This window comes from Onychostruthus taczanowskii, unplaced genomic scaffold, assembly GCF_017590055.1.
Source record: "Onychostruthus taczanowskii isolate IOZ18803 unplaced genomic scaffold, ASM1759005v1 scaffold34, whole genome shotgun sequence".
Classification (NCBI taxonomy): Eukaryota; Metazoa; Chordata; class Aves; order Passeriformes; family Passeridae; genus Onychostruthus; species Onychostruthus taczanowskii.
This window is the reverse complement of record NW_024500794.1, coordinates 5,011,184-5,038,998: the sequence shown is the minus strand read 5'-3', so window position 1 is coordinate 5,038,998 and position 27,815 is coordinate 5,011,184. Positions and strand designations below refer to the sequence as shown.

At 39.4% G+C, this 27,815-nt stretch overlaps 1 protein-coding gene across 4 annotated transcripts in view; it reads right to left on the bottom strand.

Moving 5' to 3' along the window:
• ZBTB20 (zinc finger and BTB domain containing 20) overlaps window positions 1–27,815 on the bottom strand; it is a 476,227-nt gene that overhangs the window by 427,810 nt on the left and 20,602 nt on the right. For 3 of the 4 annotated variants that reach the window (XM_041410848.1, XM_041410849.1, XM_041410850.1), the window contains exon 1: window positions 19,332–19,678. The exons of the other annotated variant lie outside the window; for it this stretch is intronic. The gene's annotated coding sequence lies outside the window, so the exon portion shown is untranslated. Of the gene's footprint in view, window positions 1–19,331; window positions 19,679–27,815 lie in introns of those variants that run through there. 4 annotated transcript variants of the gene reach the window in all.

Below are 27,815 nucleotides of genomic sequence, written 5' to 3'. Positions count from 1 at the left end.
TAAGCACACATATAAACTACTCTGTGTATTTCTGTGATGACTGCAGCTAACCCTGAAGCCACTGAAATTCTGCTAATGACAAGACACGTGTCCACATTTTAACAAAACTGAAATACCAGGAAGCAAATCCATGCCATAGTGATTCATGTTTCTGACTCTGTCTAGTTGCTCAGCGCTGTCTGCTTCTACATTACTTGAAGCCTCAAATATCCAAACAGCTTTCCCAATATCCACATATAAAATTTCAGAAAAATGAAGCCATTTCCTTTCATGTGTGAATCAACCTGTAGATTGCATAATATCTAGTGCAAATTAACATTGTGATGAAGTGCTTATTAAAAATAAACAAACAAAAAATCTCTTTCATATGCCTAAGTATGAATATCCATTACTAAGTCAAACAGAACTCCAACTGATTGAAAACATACACTGTTCAAAGATTTGGTCAAATTTGCCATGACAGAGTAAGGTAGGAACTTCCTCCATGGCTAGTTTTTTCCAGACTTGCTCACGAGAAGACTTTCCTTAACTACCTCAAAAGTGTTTGGTACTTTCAGAAGCTGAGGTGACCAAAGCATGCATGCAACTTGATTTCTTGAACAGTTCTTGCCTTCCTACAGATAGCCATACTTTCATGTAAATATCACACTCTGCAATTACACAACTTCTTAAAACAACATTTTTGCAGAAATGTCACGCCATTTATCTGGAATTTCTAAGCTTGCTAGACCAAAGAGCCTTCTGGCCAACTATTATCTAAAATTGCTCTTCTAAATGCATACACCAGTAGAAATTCTTTGCATCCAGCACCTTCAGCACGTGCTTCTGGGCATTAAGAACTTTGGTAGAAAAGCGGCTACTTATCTAGAAACATAAATACGGAATTGGGCAAGCAGGATGAGATAATTAGTTCTTTCAGAGCTTGACAGTTTTAGGACGTCTGTTTTCATATGAAAAAACCTCAGAGCAGTTAGCATACTTGAACAAACACCCCCTCTTTGATGCTAGCAGGGGACTATCTCCAATGAAGCTTTCAAGTTGATTACTCACTTTCTGTACTAGCCTGACCGAACTAGAACCTACAGATATTTTCAAAATCCATCCTTATACAGAGGGTTTTGACTGTTCAAATCCAAAGTTGTTTAGCACAGATGTTTTATCAACTAACTCACAACTATTCATTAATTATGAAATTTATGAATTAACAGCACTTTAACCTTATATGTGTACTGATGAACAAAGTCAAATTAGACAGCTGTAACACAAGTAAGGTTGGCAAATGTACTCTAAAGGATTCTTCAGAGCACAATCTCAACATACAATTATGAGCTCCTGTTTGCACACTGTGCACAGACCTCTTTAAGAAAGAATGAGTTTCTCTCAAGTGTCTTGTCATTACTGTGCTCCCACCCTATCCTGTTCTGCCATCACAACCAAACCAACCTATCTCAAAACCCTCTTTCTCATCTTTGAACTACACTGGAGTAGTCAAATACAAGTAAAGTACAAACAGAACTCGTGAATACGCTTGCTTTTCTTGTAATAATTCTAGAATTCATTGCAAATACACAGTATTAGGTATGTTTTGGCATCAAATACACAAACTTTGGTATGTTTTACATCGGAATTTTTTATGTACAAACTGACTGTAACAGAAAGCTATCCTCAGTATCTGTGGACCCTTCAAGAAGTGCACAGGAAAACAACAGTGTCCAAGGAGAGGAAGGGCAATCAGTACTGCTCTGCCAACAACAGTGCAATAGTTGGCATTATGATATTCCCCTCAAAGCAAACAGGCTATTGAAATTTGTTTTGTTTTGGATCCCCAGTACAGAATTAATTGCTTGGGACAGTTTATCTATCTCTTAAGCCAAGCCTGCATGGGGACATTGACAATGTTAAGGCAAGACAGCTAAAGCTTTGACACCAATGTGCACACATTTAATTATCTTGAAGCTGTGAGTAGATGCTCTAATTCAACAGCAATGCTCCCTGTAGCTCCTTATTCAGTTAAACTAGATTGGTCTAAGACTAATTTACTCCTGAATTAAAGCAGTCCCCCAAGGACTCAGCACAACTCATTTTTGCACACTAACTTCATGCACTTAACCAATTTGCCTCAGCTCTTCCTGAGCTCCCCAAGCCTTATGGAGTTTTCAGCCCACAGCTGAAGGGAGCTTGGCTGCTTCATCTCCAATGCTGGGAACACCAAACTGAGTGTTTTCCTCAATATGTTTCTTCCAGAAAACAGGAAAAAACACCGAAATTTAAAGATAAATTCCTTGCATTGCTTAGCTGCTTCCTGTTCCAAGGTGACAATTCACTGGATTCATCTGGAGTCTATAATTACTTTGTTCCTCTACTCTCAGTCTTCAACTTTATGGAAGCCATTTCTAGAAACTGGCATGTTCACACAAATACAAAAAAAACCAGAAACAGGCAATGAAAATAAGGCAGGTGCACACTAATTCCAAAGTGGGATTTGAACTGTCACATCATCTTCTTCAGAGGCTTCAAATGGTGTTGAAGCCATGATCTACTGATACTGCTTTTGTTCCTCATGATTAGGAAATGGCAATCATATCACCATGTTCTACTGTTTCTCATCACAACCACTGCTGTGGTACCTCAGAACTCTCTAGGAATGAATCATATCCCATTAATTCAATAATATTTCAGTTCAATACTAATCCTAAACTGGGGTTGATATTTCTCAAAATATTCTAATACAATTACCTATAGAAAGGATTGATTCTTTAAAAAAAAAAATAGTTGCTTTCCTACTGTGAGAGCTCAGACTGCCATTTTATTTAGGTCAAAATGTAAAGCACTTATCAGACTATAAGCACTTACAAGAAGTAAAGATGTCCTTCTTCTATCCAGAGTCATTAAAACTTAACCTGGATGGTGGCAGTAGTTGGGGTATACTTTGTTTTGGCCTTACTGCATGGATGTACACGTTTCAGTCATGCTTTGAGTGTACCCACCCAGACACACTTGTGCACACACTTGTGCAGACAATATCCCAAGGCACCTCATAAAAGTAAGTTCGTGGAATGAGCTATCAGAATGATGACAGTGTTAGAGGCCCAACTGTACAGCAGCTAGCTGAAAGGAGTGTTTAGAAAAATAAACAAATATACATAATGCCTGCCATTTCCTTTCCCCAAAATAAATTCATTCATTATAAACGAACATCATCATCTTCAGAGACTTCAAATCCTATCAAAGCTGTATTTACTGACACTGGTTTTTGTTCAGCGTGATTTGGAAACTGCAATCTTATCACCATGCTCTAACATTTCTCATCATGACCGCTGGTGCAGTACCCCAGCACTTTCTGGAAATGAACCATATTCCATGGATTCAATCATAGATCTAACACTTTAAAACACCACTCAAGCCAGGCACCACCAGAATCCAGTGGGTAGTAAGGCAACGTGGGATGCACTGGAACATGGACTGTTCAAATCTGCATTTTCAATTCTAGATGTTTTTAAAACAAAGTATCTAGCCTCTCAGTGTCAATTAAAAAAAAAAAATCCCAATCCCAAAGGGATTAATAACAAAAATAAGTATGCAAATGGAAGTGAAGCCCTCTGGACAATATTATCATTGATTTGCTGGAGAGAAGGACCCCTAGTGTCCAGCTGGATTTTAGCCAGCCTGGAGTCTGGTGACTACACAGCATCCAGGATGAAAAAACATCCTAGCTTGTAAAATATTTCCTGCAAACACTTTCCCATCTTTCTTATTTGGAAATTGACTGATGATAGGGAAAAAAAATACAGTTCTGCTTTCCTAAACTAATTATTTCAAAATATAATCAAGGTATCATGTGATCACCTGGACTCTGAGGATTCATCATTACTGATGAACAGGAATATGCCTTGGCACAATAGTTTCAGTGGTTGATTATGCACTGCAGACACCTATAGATAAACATCTCTATTTGTAAAAAATGAGCACCGTCTCTGAGAGCAAATGCTGATGAGGCTTTAAAAGCAGCATCAAAAAATGCAATGCTAGAAGGATGAGGCTGCCCAGCCCTGTCACGTAGTAGCTTTGCTTTCTAAGGGGGGAAAAAAAATCTGCACAATTCCTTATGATCAGGGGTTTACTCATTGATTTGGATAATCATTCAAATGGCTAAACAGACCTCTAATTTGAAAATAAAAACCGATTGATGCAATCACAAACAAGTTCTGAAATTGTGATTTATAAAAAAGAGGGGAAATCTTGTTCTAAGCCAAAACACACACACAGTTACCTTTTTCTAATCAGAGCATTCATTTCTCCTCATTATGATCTCACAAGCACATTAAAATCTTATTAACATTAATTACTTCTGAGCGTCTATGCATGAGCAGCGACAGGCTTGCGTGCGCGCGCGCGCGTGTGTGTATGTGTGTGTGTCTCTGGATCATATCTACATTTATATACCTTGCTGCACTTTGCTTATAAAACATGTGAAAATATTGCTGCTAACACCAATTAGCTAATTTCACACACACAGATAGTAAGCTGCTGTCTCGCTGCACAGCTTATTATAGACCAGCAGACAGATGGACAGACAAACAGACGCAAAAAGCATCACGGCTCCTCCTAAATGCAAGATCTAAAATGCCTGGCACCCCCAGGAGTGCGAGTTTCATCCTCATAAGTCTGAGGGAACAAAATGACAAAAATAATAAAATAAAAAAAAATAAAATTGGAGACAGCCAAATATCCCATTTTCTACACAGATGGGTTCAATGATGAAGTGATAGAGACAAAGAAAAAACTGGCAGGCAGACAAGCAGCAGGCGCACAGAGAGATAGACAGAGACAGATAAACAAAGCAACAGAGAAAGAGATGAAAGCATATTCATCCATGTGAAATTGGGCTAAGCAATTGTAACTTCAGCCCACCAAAAAGGTAAGGAAAAAATGACAGAGGCAAGAGTCACCGTAAGCGTGACTTCACATGCAAAACCCTGACACTTTACAAAACTGTTTATGGATTCTATTTACACTGAGCCCCCTAAATGCAGTGGTGCTGCTGGTAACACTCAGCTCCACCACAAACTCCAGAACAAACACAGGAATCTACATCTACATGCCACTATGGAACCACGCCTTCCTCTTCTTCCTCACGCTTTGTTTCCATCTAACTTAGATTCACCTCTATCCTACTTCTAAATCTCGTCCTCCTGAACCCTTCTCTCTGGCAGGGGTTAAGATACAAACATCAGCATCGCTCATTGTGCCAAAGCCATGTTTATTCATCACTGGGGAATCAGCCTCTCAACTGGGTCCTTTGCAGAATCCAGATGGACACTTGCTGGTCCTTTTCCTCTTTAACCAAATACCCATCTCAGCTCATCTTCTGCAACTCTGGAAATTATTGCAACCCTGAACTGGAATCAAAACTTTCATTGACATCAGTAGGATACAAGGCTTAGAAATGTCAAAATTTGCCTTTCAGCCCTACTACCCTTTCTTCTACTTGTGTATTCTTCCACTGATGACATCATCAGGCAAAACACTATAAGGAGGGAAATTATTAAAGCCAAGGAAGATGGTTTCCTTATTGGGAAATTTTTTTAAATGAACATATCTTAATTTCTTATGGTAACATATGTGTTTGCATTTTCCGCTCACTCCTCTCAGATCAAGAGAAGTTAAATATGGCAATAATTACTGTGTTATCCCCAGCCTTTTTTACCTAAAGGTTTTGGAGCATTTCACAAGCTGTTCATGAAACTTCAAGGCATGCGGAAAGATCTCCCATCACTCTAGTTCACTGCTAGGGAATAGAAGAGGAGAGGTGAAGTACCCAGATTAGTACGAAAGTCTACAGCAGAAACAAAACATCCTCTTATTTACATTTTTCATATCTTCTCTTCTTGTACATGCCATATCTAAGGTCATTAAAAACAGTACCTGAATTAAAAAAAAAATAATAAAATCAGTACCTAAAGATTATACTCAGGATCCTTGATTTGTACTTATCTCACTCATGACCTTCTCCTAATGCTGCTTATCCAGAAGAACCTACTCCCATATAAACCCAGCACAGCTGCTGAGAAAACTACCATGAATTCAGTCAAGCAAGTTTGGGACACACTGGGTGTTTTCCAAACCTCCAAATCAACTGTGGTGCATTCTCAGTAAAGCCGATGATTCCAGGAAGCTTTGGAGCTCCTGAGCAGGGGCATTATTACAGCTGTTGTCTTGCACACAAGTGATAAGCTTGGTGCACCTTGCCTGAATTCTGCCCAGCTTGGTTTTACTGTGCACACAGAGCAGATCTGATCACACTGCAGAGGAGGAACCATGGCATATGGCCCCTTCTGCCACAAGGAGCTGGTTCCTGACCTGCTGAGGCAGAAAACAAGGAAGCAAATTGAACACCACTCCATTGCTTGGCTTACTGTGCTTCTTTTGTTAAGGTTAAATATACAGCCGTTCAGAATAAGGATATGGAAAAGTAAAAGCTTTATAAAACAAACAAAGAGCAATAAAGATTTGAAGCTTTACTGTTTTATGCATATGATAAAGTAGGCTTTTTCCTGCATATTTCCTAAAAAATAGAGTATAGACCATTAACATCTCTCTCAAATCATGCAGAATTACTTCCTCTTAGAGGAAGTAAGATTCTCTCTGACAAGGCAAGGAGCCTCAATAGTTCTGGTTAAGAGAGGTTTACCCAGAAGTTCAGCTAACTTGTTCAGGCTTTCCAGAAAGTCTGGAGAAATCTGTGGCCTGTCATTCTTCCAGTGTGTTCCCACCTCACTGATCTTTAGGCACATTGAAACTTAGGAAAACAGGACAGCCAAGCAGAATTTCCCCCTAAACACATCAGTGATCCCCATCAAAAACCAAGGAAGGGCCACAAAAAGATGTGAATTCAATATGGTTAAGAGGTATCCTCTAGATTTGCTGATTTAATGACTACATAGATTTGCTGACTTAATGACTACTCTTTAACCCATCTTTCCCCCAAACCCATATAGATACATAAGGGTTCACGATATCCAGAAGGAAAAATGGTGTATCCTATAAAGCACTGCTTTGGCAGTTTTGAAGACTACATACATCCTAATTAAATACGGTAAATGTTGTGCCTCAGTAAGTTAAAAACCAAAATCCAGAAACTGATTTATTAAAGTAAATGCATAACACTGAAGGTGTTTAATGACAGAAGAAAGCTAACAGTTTTTATTACAACAACAGCATTTAGAGGAAACTGCGCAGTAGGGAACCATTGTAGAATATCCCTGTGTCTGAATTTTGCACATAAAGTGGACACAAGTATCTTAAAGACTAAGAGGACTCAAATACAATTGACTTGAGGATCTCTCAAGGGACCAGTGCTTATCAGGAGAATGAATCTGAGATACCATTCAATCTAATAAAAAGGTCATATATGTGTGAAAGGGGAACAGGGGAAAGACATCTGCTTAGGGGATGCAGAGGGGGGAAAGATATTTACAGCCTTTCCTGTACAAAGAAGCTTGACTTGCCTTTCTCAGGTGGGAACTATCACAGTAAACCTGGTCTCCATCTACTCTATTCATCTACTTTGTGAACGCTACTGTGTTGTGTCTGCCAAAAGTTCCAGCAGGCCGAGACAGTATGAGAGTACTTAAGAGGCGCACTTGGCATCCAGACCAGACCAGCCCCAGGATCCAAACCCTTCTGTGTCCTTTTGGAGGTTAATAAGACAAGGTTTTACTGACTCCATCCTGGCTCTTATAAGCTTCTTGGGGATTACTGAAATTAGAAATTGTATACGAAAAAGCTGATTCATCCACTTTTTAGGAGATACATTCATCCAATTTGCCCTTTGACTCCTGAAATGTGAGACATGCCTGAGGAGTGTTCTTTGTTATAGTTTCACAAATAAATCTAGTGATGGTGAATCCATATGTCTCTGATAAAGGCAAAACCTTATTGTGCATTCCAGCTTTTTCTTTTCTAAACATTCTACACTAGATGAATTTGGCTCTCAAGGAAGAAAGTATTAATTGTGCTGGCTAATAAAACTTTCTGTTGCTGTCCTTCCAATCTGGTCTTCTAAGCATCAACAGACATTAAAACTGGCTCTTGGGAAGTGAAAAAATATCAGAGAGTGGTACAAACCCAAAACTTGTTTGCAAGTTTTCAAGAACTGAGATCTCAAGATCTTGAGAATCTCATTCTCGAGGAACAAAAAGTTAAATGCAGCTATTCCTTGTAGAGTTTTCAGGTTGAATATACAAGCAACTCAGCTCCTCCCGCTGTTCATTCTCTGAGAGATGCCTCATCAGCAACACACCTGTGCTCTGCCCAGACCCAGCACCTGCGGGCTCCCACGGGCTTTGTCCCCAGTGACAAGTTTAACAGACAAGTAACAATGCTCTTCAAATGCATGTGCCCAAAGGACCCTTGGGGACTGTTTTGTTCTCTCCACATGGCACTTCTCAGACATTTACAGCCATTGCAGACATGCACACAAGAAGTTCAGGACAACGTAACTATTTGAAGGCACATTTGCCTTTATACGTGATAGGGAGCTCCTGTCTTCTCTTGATGACTATTTAATGGATTATTTAAGCAACACCACTATGTATTTCAGCCAGATATAACTTTGCCTTTTGATTATTACTGTACAAAAAGAGGTGGCAGACTGGTCCAGTTTTTGAACATCTACTTCTTGGACAAAGCTAACAATGGAGCTCACCAAGATATATCCAACTAAGAGAAATCTAAGCACAGAAAAACAAAAAAATTGAAGTTACTTTAACTCAGTTAAGAGAGTAATTACAAAGAATAAGCAAACAAAACATCAAAAATGTTTTTTTCTTAAAAAATTCCGCTGTTAAAGACTTTGTTGACCTCTTGGTACATTAAATGTATTTGGCCTCAATATCCAGTTACTGTAGAGTCTTTGTATCTCATTTTGGAAGTAGAAATAAGACTTTAATGGCAAAGAAGTTGCATATGTGTTACAATACACAAGTGGAGGAAAAAAAAAAAAAAAGAAGAAGCCTAACAGTCTTTAACATAGCCAAGAATCATCTGAGCTTCCTTTGTCCATGGAACATGGTCTTTACTTCACCAACTCCCATCTGCATGTACAATACACTGAGGAAGGAAGAAAGAAAGGCCTCACTTCCTTCTTCTCTCTATGCCTCGATTGTTTCTGATTAAAAAATGGAAATAATAATGTTGATTCAGCTACTGAAATTAGGCAAAACTAAATTAGCTACTTTCATCAAACACTGTAAAATATTTGAATAAGTTTCTTCAGAAATGCAAAATGCTATTTTATCCATATCAGCAGCTATCTATGGCTAAACTGTCCTAGAACCTTTTGTGAGCATTCTCTCCTCCCGCTGAACTCAGCTGATAATTTTTCTTTGTTTTGAAGGACATGTGTAACTCCTTTATCTAAAAAAGCCTGGGAAAGACTTAGACAGAACTGGCCCCTCACTTTTTTGGTTAATGAGAACAAAGCAAACCAAAATAGCAACAATGACAAAAAGAAATCACACAGGGTCCCAGGATTAAACCTTTGCAGATGAAGAAAAAGAAAGCATCACTTTGAATGCTAAGTTCTTTATGGCCTTTGCCTGAGCATTATAAGAACAATCACCAACACCTTGTAAAAGCAAGCCATTTCATCAAGTGCATAAACTGAGATTTCAAGGAGAGATCTAGAAGAATCTTATTAATACACCTATGTATGCTGCCGCAAGGAAGACAGTATCTAACACAGCAGAAATGAGGTCAAATGCAGCAGCACTGTCCTAAAGAAAACAGTCTCTTGGTCACAAATCACTTGTGGAGTACCATGCATCATCTTTAGTGCTTCAGACACATGCCAGCTGCAGCCAGTAGGGAGAAACACAAAGCTAAATTCAGCTCTTGGTTCAAGGCTGGCTCTTCTAAATTTCATGGGATTGGTCCACTTTTATAAAAATGTAACATAGGGCAAAATACGACCCATAAATATTTTAACAGCTACACAAACATTCAGAAATTTCACGTCGAACCTCTTATCCTAACAGTACAGTCCTCTGAAGAGGATTACTGTATGATGATTATTCCAGCCCACTGCTCTTAAGGAAAAAGGAAGGAGCTGTAGCCTTGTCCCACCCCTCTCTGGTCCTACTCATACAGAACCCTGCTGCTAAAATTTTCTCCCTCTCTTGCCAATGGGACCTAAGTTAGCCCTTCTTTCTGCATGAAGTTCAGACTTTTTGTCCTCATTTTCTTTGAACAGCTCTGCCCCCTGCCTGTGTCTCAGCTTTTATTTCTTCTAGCTGCTCACATTTTTCACAAACCTCCTTCCTAAATGCTCCATTTGTATCCTTCTACCACACTGAAGCCAATGTTCCATAGTAACATTACTCCAGACTCTAGTAACTCTTTAAAACAGCCCACAGTCTGTGCTCCTGCACAAGCAGACTTCCCCAAGAAACTCCAGAAAAGCTCATTTTAGCTCACTTCCTTTTGCTTTCAACCTTTTTTTACCTGCAAAAGATATAGAATGAAAAGTAAATAAATTCTGGTAGCAGAACAAATTATCACATTATGGATGTGATCTAGACAAGAGGGTTCTCACTCCAGCACAGAGACAGTTTTAACTGAGGTAACTCAATTATTAATAGGAGTTTGGTCAAGACAACCTAGGGCTGAATGCTGTGAAATTACATGGCTCAAAAAATACATGCTAAATCCACCTGAGATAAAATATAATACAGCCTGCATGAGAAGGGCAGAAGAGTTTTACTGTCATCTAAGCTACCTAAGTAAACATTAGCTCTTAACCTCCATGTGGCAAAAAACCTTTCCAAAAAGAAAACAAAAACCCAACCAAAACCCAAACCCCAAGACTTCAGGTGTCAGTTCTAGTCTGACATGCCAGAGAAAGACCACAAGTATTCAAAAACTTCATGGGGAGTCTAAAGGAAAGCCAATGGATTAAAGAAAGAAGTTGCAATGCACTTTAGGGTGATAACAAGGCACAAACTCAAGAGGAAAGGATAAAACTTGCTAGTACAGCTATAGTTAAGACCTTTCTATCTGCTTTCAGAAACTGATAAACACCATTATCTCTGTCCTGAAGACAGGTTACTGAGATACTAGAAAAGGAAGTGACTGGTTGAAAATAACACAGAAAACTAGAAACAAACTGTGAATCCCGCCTCCCTAATGCACAGCTCATCCTCACCAGTACCTTGCATACAGTAGTGACTGCACTGCAATCTGATTCAAACTTGTGATACTGCACTATGACTTTGAGCTTACAAAAATATTTAAGATCCCTGTAAACACATTGGGAAAAAAAAAAGTTTGTCTACCAAAGTGTTAAGAAAGGCTTGGATTGGGATGTAGTCCCCTGTAAAAAGGGACTCAGAGACTAGCAGAAAAAGCAAGTTAATTTGAGCATCCAGAAATGCCCAGCACCAGGGAAAAATAACTGAGCTTTCTCTTGTCTGACACAAACTTGTGCACAGCTGACTGTACTGCAAAAGCACAACCGGCTTTTAATCTCATTCAGGAGCAGCTGCTTTCATAGCAGTGAAATGTTTCAGGATGAGCCTGAGTGACTTGGTGGATAAATGATTTGAGGTCACTACAGCCAAGAAGGAACCAGCTCTTTTAGGATATATCACCATCTTAAAAACACTTTTTCTATCCAATTGGAGCAAGGTTTGAAGTTTTCCAAACTTGGCTGTGGCGTGGAGAGGAAAATAAAGCAGCTTTTTCATGAAATGCTGGAAATTACAAAACAGGGCTCGGATTTCAAATGGTCCGCCAGGACAGGCTGGGCCTTCATGTCGCTTCTAATCACTTGTATTAGTTTAGCACCAGCAAAAGGTGCCAGATTGGTAGCCCCAGGCGCTGTACTCTCTATTTATCCCCAGAGCAGGTACAGCAGGATGGCAGGCTATCACAGAGATGCCAAACCCTACTACAATTCCTCCCATCCAGGCACCTGGTGGGAGGAGGGTGATGAAGTCTCAGTGCTTGTGACTGCCCACACGGGGGCCAGTACCCCGCACTACGTTTCAGAAGGATGGGATCCCAAACTGCAGGGCCTGTGAAAGGGAAATAAAGGAGCATCAGTCTACAAGTATCCTCCCAGACACTGAGATACAAGGACCAGGGATCCTTTTCTTTGCATTGCATTCTAGAGGTCTCAAAATGAATGAATACTTGAGAGAGCGATGAGGCCAGAGAGAGTCAACATACTGAGTACAAATGAGATTTATACGTGGCTTGAGTCACTCCAGACAATTAGCTACCCACCAGGCTGTTTGGTTTATTGTCCCTACTGGATAAAGATTTAATAAGCAGCCACCTAGATGGGAAACACGAGACTTGCAGAGAGGAAACTTTTCATTACTCTACACAGAAAACTTGAGACCAGTCCTGCAACAGCTCTGCACAGCTGATTCCCACTGGTGTGTCAATGGCTGCAAGATGAAGCTCTTTTTCATGACAGTCCACATAGGTGGAAAATATGGGAAACACAGGATCATCTTTTACTGAATAATTACTATGTCAGAAATCTTCCACACATTCAAAATATTCTATGGAAATTAATACAGCTTTTTTCAGTTTTTCATCTCTTCAGTACTCAATCTTACCCAGGACTCAGACATTTTTTCATAGCATAAAAGTGCAAAATGCAGGATTTAAAAAACTTATCTACTGGGGAAATATGCTGTGTAGGGAATATATTAAACAATTCAGTCTGTGTTTGGAAAAGAAATACAGATTCATCACAACGAGGAAGGATGTTCAAGAGTATCCTGAAAAAACAGCCGGTATTGAAGCCAAAGGACAGGATGAAGTGGGCACAACAGTATAAAGCTGACAAGCAGATTTAACTGACAGTGACAGAAAGAACTGGAAGCTGCCAAAGCCTAAGCTACATTAGGGCTTCTTCAGATACTACACACACTAAAATTGAAACTAAAAGCATCAATGAGAACATTTGATAAAACACCTTCAGATGGGAAAAATCCTAGAAGCAGCCACAGCAAAACAGAAAATACAAACTTTGGAAAATCATAGGAAAAGGAGCACCTATCAAATGTAAGACTGGGGAAAAAGAAGGCTGAATTACAGATTGAACATTTCATGACCTTTCAGCAATCATGCTTGGTATCCAAGGCTTTAACACTCTTCATCAGAAGACTTCTTTTGCTGTAAGTACCGCTCGTTGCAAGAGAGCTCAAAGCCATTCATTTGGCACAATTTTTGTCAGGCAGTGTCCCAGAGGGTGTGGCCCGGCCTCCTGGGAATAGCATTTGTTAGTTTTAGAGAACCAGCAGAGGGAGCACATCAGCAATTAAACATGGTTTTCTTGTGTTTGTGCCTAAACAATGAGATTTTTTTGGTTGGCTTTTTTGTTGTTGTTTTGTTTTTATTCTCAGCATTCCTCTGTCTCTAATGCCTGTGACTCACTTAGCTCTCAGATTGCTGGGAGTTTAGGAGTCAGAGCCATGGAGAATAGCAGGCTCCACATCCAACCCACATAAAATGACAGTGGACACAAGCTTTTACCTAGTTGTCTTTCTTCACTTTCTCCCCATGTCAACCTCCATCTTACACATTCCTGACATCCTGCCCATGAAATCTTGTGCAGCCACATGACAATTACTTTCACATTCCTGCACTGTGACCAGTAACTTTCTAGTCAGAAAGAGAGGCATATGGATCTCTAGGGAGGAAATAAAAATCAATAATTAACTTTCAGTCAGCTGAAAGGACAACTCTGAAGTCCACAACACAACTTTCCTAGTCCTACTTTTGTATCCTCAAGGGATTCATCACTTAGCTATTGATGATCTTAGAAATAAGATATTAGAAAGCATGTCTTTTAGTTGAGAAGGAAGAAAGGAAAATCAGTAATTCCCAAGCTGTATTTACCTCCAAATCAAATGACACGCTATATCTGCTTGCATTTTTAGCTCTACCATAACCCCAAGATAAATTCACTCTGAAAGTGTAACATTAAGAGGCCATCTGTGGGTGTAACTTACAGAATGGCACCATGTCTGTCCTGCAAAGGATTTCCCATAGATGCTCTGCAAAGGGTTGGAAGCACTGCCTATTCAGGTTTCCTTTCTTCTTTTCTGTAGTTACCAACTGTAACTGTAGTTTTAATTCAAACTTTCATAACCATAGTTTGACAGTAGCTGAAAGATTCTGGAAATTCCTACAGGTTCTGGCTCACCTCTGGTACTGTCATTTACACTTGTGCAAACTGGACATACAGTGTTGCCTAGTGACCTGTGTCCACCCACTGCAGAAAAGCACAAGGAAAGAACTACAACACAAGGTATTGAAGAAGGAAGTCCTACAGATGCTGCCAGGGTTTGATTAGGTAGGACTAGTTTGTGTTAGAGTCCCTATCTGCCATGAAAGATCTTGAGCAACAGTGTCTGAGAACAGCAAGTACAGCACAAGCTACAAATCCACCCTCCATGAGGCTGGTGGGGCAGGTTGTCACTGATGGGATTGGGAGGCCATTCTTGGCATGAAAGGATTTTAGCCTTTGTTCTGGAATAGTCCATGGCCTTTCCTCCCATAGTGCCACCGACTGCCAACTCAGCCAGCAGCTCCCTTTTCTGAGGTGAACATCTGCCCCCTTAAACATCCTGGGACCCTCTACACTTATTTCACCAAAGCCAACAGCCAGCTGTGAGAAGAACTGTGGGGTTTTTTTCTTTAAAGACAGCTTTATCCCATTAGCCCAATTTCCCATTCCTGTATTCTATCTACCTCAAGATACGGTCTTCCCTGCACGGGGTAAAAGCTGAACTTCTTGCCTCTTGCAAACCTCAGGGATGTGTAGCAACCTTCCCCGCGGTACCAGCAGCCCTGGCTGCCCCAGCCGCTAAGGAAGAGGAGGTGGAACATGGCTCTGTGCCTCTGGTGACCATTTTACAAGACCCATCTGCAAACAGAACTCCTGCTAGCGCTGGGCAGTCAAAATGCCATCATAGCACACGATGGTGCTGGAGGATTAAGTACAGAAGCGTAAGAAAACATGAAAGACATAAGCAGTAGTCATTCTGAAATGCTCCTATTAGAGGAGAATTGAATCTGTGCCGTTAGAACTAAACATTAACTTTTATAATAAATACTAACCAAGAATATAGTCACCACTATCAAAGGAAAACCACCTGGACAAAAGCCTTTGCCTTTATTTACTCCTCACTGAAAGTTTAATACAGCTGTGAAAATCTCTTCAAGTTAAAACGGTACAGATCTTACAAAAGGATCTCAAAATTTGGTATATGGTCAAACATTACTTTTCACCAAGACAAAACTGCCATTGATAAATTATTAAAAAGCCAAGTAATTTTTCACAGTTGATACTGTTTGTTTACTTTCTAAAATTTTCTTGGACCAAACTAACCAGAACAGTGAAGTCCATTTCACTGTGATTTGCCATCATTTTCCCTCTGCACTACAGTGTGAATGTCAGACCCTTCAGAGGGAACAAGTTATTCTTTAACAGTAACTATTTCCAGTGCATTGTTTCAGTTTAATTAAAAAAAAAAAAAAAAAAAAAAAAAAACAAAAAAAAAAACTTTAAGACGTTTATAAAGGATTTGGATTTTCTAAAAGTTTTGTTAAAAAAAATATAAGTAACTTGAAGTTAAATTTCACTCTTTAAATTCCCATTAACATTTACGAATCTCTTTCAGCAGAAGCTCTTTACCATACAGATCGCAGTTTAAAGAAGTCCTACAAAAACAGACTGGAGTGAAACCAACTGAAATCTATAAGGCCACAGCATGCCATCAATTTCTAAACAGAACTTCTATTCAAATTATTCTGCTTGAGACCTCATATGGTCTGCAAAAATGAGCAAGGTTTTCTTGAAATGATTTAAGTAACAATTTATCTAAGACTGTAATCTCTCTTGTACGGGATTTGCAAGCCATCCCACAGAATTTTCTAGCAGGGGACACTATTCGCTATTTACATCAAAGTTTTATATAAATAATATTACAATTTTTTTTAATATTCTGCAGCTGTTTTCCCTTATGAATAAGCTGGGCCTATGCAGAAAATGTGAAAATAGGAAAACTGTGAGTAATATTTATAATAATGATATATTCATCTCAGGAAATTGCTACAACTGTCTTTATCAAAATAAACAAGATGGATATTTTTTCCTCCTTTAAGAGAAAAACAACATCCTCCACTATTAAAAATAATTTGACTTGGTATTTGTTTGGTATTTGGATTTAACTGTCTTATATCCCATTTTTGGTCCTGCTTAAAAAAAAAAACAAAAAACAAACCAAAACAAAACAAAAAAACCAAACAACAAAACGCCAGGACAAAAACATACACACAAAAACCCCAACAGCACTGCTTCTCGTCTCCCAGGAGTGAGAGCGGCACATACACACGCCATTCAGCCCAAAATTGCTCTAGCTACAGGGCATGGCAAGGCATGAAATAACTGCTCCAGAGCACTTCCTCATGTGGGTGTGTTAGATAACTGTCTGCTCCAACACTAAAATAAAGCACAGTGTGACCCAAGGAGCAGCGCCAGCCCTGCCCCGCACAGCTGCCCGGGCTGCGGGCAGGGGACCCCGAGCACCCCACGCCACCAAACCTGGCTGCACCTCCCTGGCCAAGGGCTTTGGCATTCCCCGAGCTCTAGCTACAGCACCATATGCTGGATTTAAGTTTACTCAGGCATACTTTACCCTTTGCTGCTGTATCCAGATTGCAAACGGACTTTGTGCTATTGAAAGGGCTAAGATTTGTTTTGTTTGGGGTTTTTTTTTTTTTTTTTTTTTTTTTGATAGAATATAGTTGGGGCTCAAGGAAAATTACATCCTCCTAGTGAAAAAGGAGAAAGAAGTCTTACCAGATAATGAAAAAATGTTTCTGCTACTGTGACTCTTTCTCTGCTTGAATTCTTCTTGCCTGGAGTTTTCATAAAATCAAGCAGTATCTTGTAGTAATTTTTAAAGCTTTTCAAAATGTTCAGATGAGCCTGGGCTTCTGCTAAAAGTACATGCACAAGGACCTGAGGACAGGTCCATCTGCTCCCCTACAAAAAACCTGGACTGTTGAGGAACAACACCTGTGCTGGCGCAGGAGAAAATGACAGGTGCCTGAAAACCCGTCACCCATCCCACCACGAGCAGGACGGCTGCGAACACTCCTGCTGCCTCACTCCAGGCTAAGCACCACCTCCATGCACCAGCAAACCCACCTTTAAGACCCCTACATTTTTTTGACGTAACTTCAGCATCCCCTCTACCACCAATCTGAGTTTCAAAGCCTGAGATTCAAACTTTAGGAGAGGAGAAAAGTACCTTGCTACAGTTAACAAGTCATTTAGAGCAACATACACATTTACAATCCAGTCAACAAAATATTAATTTAAAAGTTTGAATAAAAATAAGGAGGAAAAAAATAGTAAACGATAAATGTCACTCCCCAGCTAAGAAACGCGCCACCAAATTTTGGCATACTGATATATAAAACCTTGAAAAGTTTCACTCATGTTCTGGAAAAGCTGCTAATAAAATGGAGCAAGTAGTTTCTGTAGTTACAGTGCCAGTGAATAGATCTCCTGCTTTGGATTTCAATTAACTTAGTTTGTTCAGCGAGGAGGCACTTCTGTAGAAATGGGGACTCGTAAGTTAAAGGACAGCTAAAAAAAACCACCAAACAACAGCAAAAAAAACCTGTTGGCAGCAAAAGTTCTTTCTGGCTGCAAAATAATGGATTTTTAAGAAACATTTCAAAGGATTTGAAGGTTTTGGAGAATCTCCTAGGCAGTCTCAGGTGGGTTAGGAATATTGCATTATGGACTTCTTTGTGCTAAAAGGAAGGCCTAATGCATGTTTTGAAGAAGTCCGCCTCTTGCTATTAAATAAATAATTTTCTATTAAAAAAGGTGATTGTTACTGTTCAGAGACCTACAGTGATCAGCGTCCATTTTATATAATTACTTAGGATTCTCTAGAACACTTTATGTAACTCACTTCCACTATCCCTTCTCTTTTTTCTTTTCTTTTTTCTCTTTTTTTTTGTAACCAGCAGAGTAGTAGTTTTACTCTCCAACAGAAATGACAAGAGCTCAGATGAAAAGACCATTTCAAATGGATCAGTTTAAGCAGTCTTTAGAACCCATGATAAATCTGGGCTCCAAAAACTCGACAATGCTAAATGGGCTATGAAATGCATCACAAATCTCTCCCCAGGAGAAAAAAAAAAAATCAGAGACAAGCTTCGATGTTTGAAAACATAAATAAGCAGCATAATTGCAGAATGAAAAATGGTAAATAAATAGTTACTATTTCTGGACAAAATGGCTCGATAGATTTCATAATTTGCCACCACTGTAAAAAATATCTATTCCCTTCCCCCCTCCCTTCCCCGTCAGTACACACGGAAACACAAGCATAACCATGCATAAAGTGGGAGGGTGGGGGGCAGCCAAGGATACAAACTCCCTCTTAGAAAGTTTGAATTCTTATTAACCCAGTGATGCCTCCATAATGATACATTAGATCAGCAACATAAAAGTTAGAATAGATGTCTCCTTTCTTGCTAGCAAAGGAAACTGCAAAAACACTAATAATGAAAAATAGATGTTAAAAATATCCAGGAGGAAAAAGTACATGTACAAAAACCAAAATTAACCCACTCTGCCTCCACATCAAAACAGATAAACAGCAAAACCTCTGAATAAAAATCCTGTCAAGAAGAGTGGAACCTGCTTTCTCTTTTTTTGCTTTTATTTACTGTATGCCAGGCATGGACTTTAAACTTACAGCGTGCATATATATAGAAAACAAAGAACGAGAGTCACCGTTAACCCTGGTCACCGGCATTACAGTTAAAAGTCATTGGCAAATACTAATAAAGCCCCATTTAGCAGTAAATAAGGAAAACATGATATATAGACGGACAGATGGAACTGCATAAACAGAAAAGAAAAAGCAGGGAGACCCACAAACATACGGAGAGAGCTGTTTTAAAAGAGTGAAAGATATTGATTTACTTGGAACTAGTGTTGGAAAACAAACGTATTTGTTTCCTTTATGATTAAAAAAAGTAATTAAAGTGAATCATAAGGGGGCACACCCTTAAATAAGTCGGGGTGGGGGGGGAACATTTGTAGAGGGTAAGGCCTTCTATAGATGTTCCGAATTTTAAGCTAGCAAATTGGTCTGGCAAACTTACATCTCTAAATTAAAAATCGAGGGGGGGCGGGGGGGGGGGGGAATAAAGAACTGGTGGCGGTTTAAGGAGAGCAGAGGCTTTATTCTTTTATGTTTTATAAAAGTTGACTGGCCTACCTTGTTCCCCAGTCCTCAGTTTGTCTCCTCATAGTCGCTGTCTCCCTGGAAGTACAGTGTGAGTGGTAATGACTGCCTGCCTCCCTAATGAGTCCATTTTCCTGCTCTTGATGTTGTGTATATACACACACTGCAACCTACCTTACAAACCACAGAGACGGGAAAGGGAGAGCGAGCGAGAGAGAGCGAGCGAGAGCGAGCGAGAGTGCGAGAGACAGGGAGAGCGAGAGAGGGAGAGAGAGAAAGGCGCACACAGACAAAGCCCTCCTCCCAGACAGCAGACAACCCTCCTTCCCCTATCTAGCAAAATACAACTCGGCTAATGCAGCAACAGGTTCAATACTGCCAGGCTGAGGCGGCGTAGCAAAGGTATACGGGGCTGAGCAGGATTGCTGGCAAATAAACACTTCGGTGCCGGCTGGCTCCACCTTTCTTATTTATGTTACAGGATGTTGGAATGCATTGTTTCAGACAGTCCATATGATTATCATAAATACATTTTTTGTGCATATTAGCATGGAGCGCCGGAACGTATCAGCCATTCTGCTCCGTAACCTTATAGCTCTAACACATGCAGGGAAGGTGTAAACATATCTCTTTTGACAGGCAGACTACACAAAGCCCACTGATGATTTTAAAGTCATGAGATCTTTCAAGAAAGACGCTCCTGGAGATAGGTTTCCCCAGACAATAGGGGAGCAGGGAAAATTGATCTTGATGAGGAAGAAGTCTTCCTAAGAGACTGCTCGGTAAACAATTGAAAAGAGAGGGCTATTCTCCCCAGCATTCTCTCCTTTCAAAAAATATATATTGGGAAGCTTCTGCCCCTACAGCTATAATAATGTGCTGTGCTTATGTCTGAACAGGTGCAATGCATATAGTACATGGTGTTACAAGGACAGAAATAAATCTCTCAAGTAAAAAAACATTTTCCCAGTTGCAAACAGGCCAAGGTTATTTAAAATACAGGTCTAATCTGAAGAATGTTCTCCCCACTCCCTATATATTTTTGCTGGGGGGAGGAGAGAGGACGGACAGGTGGTGGAAGGTGCGAAGGAGAAGCAAAGATAGGAGAAACAATACATGTAACCACTTACTATATTTTTATTTTTACAATATTCTGTCACATTTGAGGAGGATGTATACTGCTTCTAAAATAATTTTCACTCAGCTCTGCTTCTCATCACGCATAAAACTTACACTGTCACAAAAATTCTATTTATTTTAATGACAACTACAGACATGTCAAAATAGGAAAACCAGGAAAAAAAAAAAAACCATTTTGCACCTGTATTTCATCCTTGGAAAATGTTCTCCAAGAACTTTATGCACAGGGTATTTTTTAGATGGAGATACTAGATCCAAAAAAAAAAAAAATTAAGCGATATTACCAAGGTTATGCTGTAAATCAGTAGGAAAACAAATGAGAACTCAAATCTCCTGAAGCAAATCAGACTTTTCCTGAAGTAACTCATACCCACCTAAAAGTTAAGTATCCTGCCTAAGCCAGTTGAGTAGGCTCCCTCTATTGTCAGTGGAGAGACAGGCACCTCCCAAACGCAATCCATCCCAGCTTTCTCAGTCTCCCCACTAAAGAGGGAGCCTACACAACTAGATTAGGCTAAGCAGCTAGCTTGTAGTTGGCTAAATTAAGTAAAATGAATCTTACTTTTGATATAAAGCTCTATTACAACATCCTGCTTTCCAAACTACATTTTTATTATCACATTTATTATTAGGCAATATATGCCTAAATTGTAGTGATGGAAAAGGGAGAGCCTGCTGACTAAAAGAGACAGGTAAACTCCCTAGATTCATGGATTTGTACCCTCAGGCTGGCTGGATATTCATGATTCACAGAGTCTTTATAATATTAACCAGCCTGGTGACTGGTGAATTTGATTAGTTTTGTTCACTGGTACACATTTTTGTATTTCGCTTATAAACACTCTGGTTTTATCCAGATGTACAGTAAATACAGAAGGATTAAGTAATTTATTTCAAAAGGTTAATTTTCATTAGTTTTTTCATCAAAACAGAGCCTCTCTTACCTTAGGGTAAAATATGAAGAGTAAAAAGCTCTAATAGATGACTTAGTTCAACTCTTTCTGCAATATTTAGCTACGTACACACCTGGCATATGTTGCGGCAACTCTCCAGGTTACTCTAAATATATATTACAAAAGTTTAGTCATATTACATATTTTCTTCTCTGGACTTTATGACCATAATCACCTTATTGAAGGGTATGTAAGGTCAGGAAAGCAGAAGGGGCATTTGTAGACTTTGCTTCTAACTGTGGTAACTCGATCTGGCTGTGTAAGTACCAATTGAGCAGTCATTGCCTCAGTTTTTCCATCTGTAAAACAGACTCAACTGTAGTTCCATGACTAGATGGTACTGTAAATATGTGAAGAGTCTTCCCATCTCGGCCTGGCATCTCTCAGAGTTTTATGATGGCAAATATTATGGGGAAAAAAATAAATACTTTGTCAAGGGTACTTGTATCAAAGCCAGCTGATGAAAATCACAAGTTTTCATATCCTCATATTCAGTTCAAATAATAGGAATAGTCTCTGAAATTTAAAATTTAAAAACCAGGTCTACACCAAAATGAGGATATCAGATGTGAGAAGTTCTTAGCAGCCTGGAATATCTGACCCCAACTAACATTAATTCCTTTGTCCTACCAATCTTACACATACTACTCTGAAGAGATATTTAAAATGTACCAACTTTGCATAAAAAAACCAGACTTGAACCCTTCAAATTTAAGACATTCAGATTGAAATCTGTGTACTGAGTCAGAAACACTAAAGTTTGAAAAATGTTCAGACTTGCAATTGATCCAGATTCAAAACATGTAAGTTGGAAGGCACCTAGATCCTTAACTTTTCTGTTAACTTTCTAGAGATGTCATATATGCACCTGAGACAGGGTAACAGGCCAAATTTCCTCATGTTTTGAGAAAGTCTGAATCTCAGTAAGAACACTAGAACTGAGCCCAGTTCTATGCACTTAGAACAAAGCTTAGGGCCAGACCCAAACTGGAACCCAAAGCCACCCCTTCCAAAGTTGCATGGGGTTTGTGTACTCACAGAACTATAGAACTAAACCAAACACTTTCAAACCTCAGGACTGTTGGAAAGCAAATATGGAGTAGATTCCAACTTAAGCTAGTTTTGGCCTTTAATCAGAAATTAATCAAATTAACCATAATCTTAATAAAATCCAAATATATGTTTGACCTGAATGAAAAAACCCACAAGATGTGATTTGCACAACTGGTTCCTTGCCTGAAAGTCTTTCTTAGACTTAGATCCTAACCATCAATGACTCGATTCTGGGTTGTCTTGTTAATAATTTAGTCCATCTAAACAATTTTTTTAAAAATCCTGAGTGGTGTGGTTTGAATGGAGAATCCTGATTTAATGTTTTGCCAACAAAAAAACTGCCCATTTGCTTGATTCAAAATGCTCAATGAAAGCTTGCTCACCAGCACACCACACTCCTGTGGGCCTGCAGTTCCTCCTCTCCATTACATGAGGAGGTCAATGGCTATGCACTCGGATCATTTGCAAGAAGCAGAAGGAGAAGGTGTGGCTGCTGGCAGCTTTCAGCTCTGTCACAGGACTGGACACAGACCTGCTGGGTGACAGTGAGGGCCTGCATGGCAGTCACACAGCCTGGTCATGCAGCACAGGCAAGCAAGCCTTGTCATGTGCCAGCATCGTACATCTCCCACGGCACAAACCCCAAATTTTGGTTAGGTCACACATGGTATCACCCTATGAGAAAGAGGCTGGAACAGAGGGCTCCCGGCTGGCTTAGTAAAACTCTGCATTATCCATCCTGAATGCAAGAACAAGCAATGCTGGTCTACCCAGTAGATGATACTCCTGCCTTTCTTTTCCTGCAAACTTGCATTCACAGTTCAGAATTAGTTTCTAGCAACTGTCATTAGGGAGGCAAAAGAGCCCTAACCCCTCTAGCAAAGCCTCCAAAGGAATGAAAAAACAAATTACTAGCACCATAAAGGCAGGTAAAAGATTGGCGTGTTTGGTGCAGCTGGAGCACCCATCTCCAGTTCTGCCAGAGAGCTGCAGAGCCCCGATTTTCAGGAGTAAGGGGAAGAAAGGGAAAACCAGAGTGCCCACCAGAACTGTGAAATACTTTGTTGCAAATGACAAGATTCTGGATGACGGACTGAGAGGGAAGGAAGGTACTTCAGTGCCAAATAACATATTCTAGACTGCTCTAGTCTCTCCTCTCCACTTTATGTCTCCAGGCACACCAACATGCTAAGTTTAGACACATCTTGTTGGCAGCCAAAACTGGAAAAGGAGTCACAGCATCATGTAAACATGTCTGAGGATAGGAGCTACTTCCTTAAGGAAAAAAAAAAAAAAATTAAAAAAAATAGCCTCTTAGCAGATACCTAAGGGTTGATTTTCAAATGCTGAAGAAATTTAAGTAAGACTGACTCCATGAACTGGTTGGGTACCTTGTCTATCTCTCTGACGGACAAAAACACTGATTTTTATGTATTTCACATATTTGCCCGACAACATTTCCATTAAAACCTTCAGGGAGCTCTGCATTACCAGAATCCCAGGAACTGCTCCTAGAAACCAGGCTGGTTTAACACCATACTACTGTGAAAAATCCCAGGCAAGCTTCCATGACAGTTTTGTTTCAGGTGGTACAGGCAGGACCTAGAAACAGTCACAGCAACATGTCTGAACTTGATTGCTTCCACTCTTGTCCTCTTAACCACATCCACAGGTCTCTGAGACTCCCCTGGTGTATCACACCGTCTTGTTGCCAGCCCAACAGGATTGGTGATTCACATGTCTCTACTGGTGTCCTGCAGTGTCCCTGCAACTTTGTGCAAATGTAATGAGAGAGATGCCAATTAAAAAAGCTCAAGAGTCCTGCAGTGTGGCAGGCTGATTCAAATTAGATACCTGTATGAAATGATTAAAAATAGGGTTTTGAAACCTGAAGATAACAGGAGGACAGTATGTTTGATTTACATCAGCAGGGGCCAACGAAAAACGTAGAAGGACCACACAAAGCTCTTTATTCCTGCAGATTTGCTTGTGATGATGCTGAGGACAGAAAAGGGGAAATACAGTGCACTTCTGGTGCCTTTCAACATGCAAAGAATCTCAATTGTTCTCCCTCTCAGCAGTCACTACTTAGTGCCAGACCTCCAAATAAGTAATATTTTCCTTTAATAGAGCGACTTTGGTCCATCATACCATATTTCAGGTGCATGTAATCATAAACAAATCAAAACTCACAACTTCTTTTGGCAACAAAACTACTGTCATTCTCATTTTAGAGATAGAAAAAAAAATGGGAAAAGTTAATCACCCTTTTGAGAACAGCAAGTGAAATTGGGATGTTAGTCTTTCCTGATCAGAATGTTGCCTCTATGGATCAGTCACTCAGACAGCCCAGCTGATTGACAAGACTGGGATGCACTTACTGAACCAGAACTGGCTTTTCTATTGTTTTGTTTTGGTTTGGTTTTGTTTTTTAATCTCAGAATGTCCTGAATAATAAACCAGATGTAAAGCTGACATGTCTCCAACAATTTAAATAGATTTGTGTAAATCTATGTGCAAGTAGTGTGTACCAAATACCCACTTTCCTTTGAGATGACACTACCTGTACTTCAGTGGAGGAACACTTTGCATAATGACTGTTCCCCTAGGCCACCTTGCATTAAGGCTGCAAAATGGTGTTTCTATTGCATAATCATCCCATGTCATACATTTCTCTAATGCTGTGTTGGGCAAATGTTACTGTTACATCAGTAAATTGTGAGAGCGAGATCTCACAACTTAACAATTTTTGTCCCAGCAAGGCCAATCCCTTGCATTTATATTCATCAACACTGGTGTGTATCAATCACCACCTACAGGGACTGAGAGTCCTCATCCACTCCAGAAGACAGTATCATACCAACATATCACTTTCCAATTCAAAAACCAAAACCATACAAAAAGCCTTTAGACATACATGCACACAAACTTGGGATCCCATGTGTTACTAGCTTTCTGTCCTGGAAAGCTAATTTAGCTTTCTGTGTAGACTGTGTTCCAATTATTTAACTCCTAACAAGGTTCATTTATCTGTAGCCTTGGCTATACATATATGTTCATCCTCTCCACTTACAGGGCGCTGGGATATTACCTTTATTTGCATGGGCAGGCCATTAGTGACCAATTTAGCTGTTCAGCTAACATGCCAGGTCCTCATGCAAGCTGGGGAGTTACAATGAAGTCAGATCTTATTACATAGCCCACTGTGTTGTAGGGGGTGCACCCTCTATTATATAACTACCCAGTTCCCAAAGGTTACCTCTAATTCCAGTATAGAGACATGTTGCAGTTCAGCCAACATTTAAGGAGTAGAAATTTGATAAATTACTTATGAAAATCCACACTGAATCCATCCCAAACTGAACAACAAATAGTAAAAAGTAGTTTTATCACATGAAAGGAGCTTTGGTAACAAACAAATCAGGATGCACATTCATCACTCTCTTCTGCCAGATAACCAGGATAACCAGGAAAGATTTCTATTTTTGCCAGAGAAAGTTAAGGAGCATGCAGACTATTGATTGCTGTCATAATGATTTCAGAAGTGAAAAATCTGAAGCACAAGGTGGCCGGCATTTCTGCTTTTACCTTGTTTAAATAGTAGGGGAAAAAAGTGCCAACAAACCAACACAAACTTCTGCAACTCTAGTGATTGTCATAGCAGTTGAGATGCACTAAGTTTATCATGAATGAAGATCTGATCTAGATGGGGGAAATAAGTGAGACACATCACTAGCAATATTTTGGAAGCTGTTATTTTACCCTCTGGGTGCAACTGAATATTTTCATAAGCCTATCAGCATGAATCCATTCTACCTGGAAAATATTTATGTCAGCATTTTCAAAGATGCTACTCATTCAAGAGGTAATTATCTCCTAGTTTAGAATATCACATCTGAGAATACTGTCCCCCAAATGAATCGCCATTTCTGGAAAAATAAAAACAAAAATTTAATGTAAGTGTATCAGAGGTATGAAGATTGAAATTTCATACTAGAACATCTACTGACTATATTCGAAGTGGACAAAAACTTCTCTACCAAAAAAACCAACAAAGAGTGTTGAAATTTCAAACATTCAAAAATTCTTCAGTAGGCTCTAAAAGTTATGTGATTGTCTTAAAAGCCAGGGTTTTTTTTTTTTTTTTTTTTTTTTTAGAATCTCTATTATGATCAGTAGCATTTTTAAAGCTTTTTTATGCAATTATGAAAACTAGAAATTTCATTATGTATTTTCTTAAAGCTAAGGATGCATGACCAAAAAAAAAAAAAAAAATCACAGTATGTACAATAATGCTGTAATATTTGAAAGAAGCAATACTAAGTGGCATTATTAATCTGAGTAGTACTTCACCAGGACATCCCTTCAATGGATGTAGGACGATTTTCCTCAAATATAGTCATACAGTGAGAAAGTTCCTCCATAAGATTTTTCTCCATGTACTCACAAGGTTAAACCAATGCTTTTACCAGGCAAACTGAAGTTGTAAGTTACTGAAAAGTCTGGACTTTTGACTTTCACTCAAACCTTTTTGGCTTGTTCCTCGCTTTGAAGCAGTTCAGCCCCACATTTCACCATGGCATCCAGTGTCAGCTGGCCCAAATTCCTGCTAAGTCCCTGTGCTTAGTGTTTCTGGATATGAACCCCTAGAATCCCACTGCCAGCTAACAGAAAACACAAAGCCCAGGGACTCAGGGGCATTTAGGCCACATGGCTCTGACCTGTGAGTACAAAAAAGTGCCTGATTCTGTTTCAGGACTCACTAAATATTGTGAGTCCATTCAGTAAAGTAATGGAAATTAGTAAAACATCAAGCAAAGGTTTATCTTTGATAGCCTCAGAAGCCCACTCCAATAGCAAACAACTGCTGAGCCTTGTATCAAACACACAGGGAATACTGTAAGGATGTAACCTTTTTGCTAAAATCAGTGCCACCAACTATAGGTGAAGAAGTCTCATACTCACAAACCTTGATTATGTGTAGACCACCTCAGGATTATTTTTGTGTGTGTATATGGGCAGGATTTTTCACCTTTGAAACATTTAATCAAAGATCTTTCTGAATAATAAAGAACCAAGATGCACTAGATGTAACAAAGAAAAGGAATGTCCTGGTCTCTTTTTTTTTCTTTTTTTTTTCTTTTTTTTTTTTTTTCTTTTTTCTTTATGTAAGCTAAGCTCTATTAGAAAAACTAGACTGGGTCCAATTAGTCCTTTAGTTTTAGCCTGAAAGAGAATATTTTTTGATAAAGTGAACACAGTTTGCTCACCTGTTTTAAAGGACACATTTAGAGGTGCATTTCTTTTCCTGAAGTATTAACTGAAGTTCATTTTGAAAGGAATAGATGAGAGTTTATTATTTAAAGCCAAA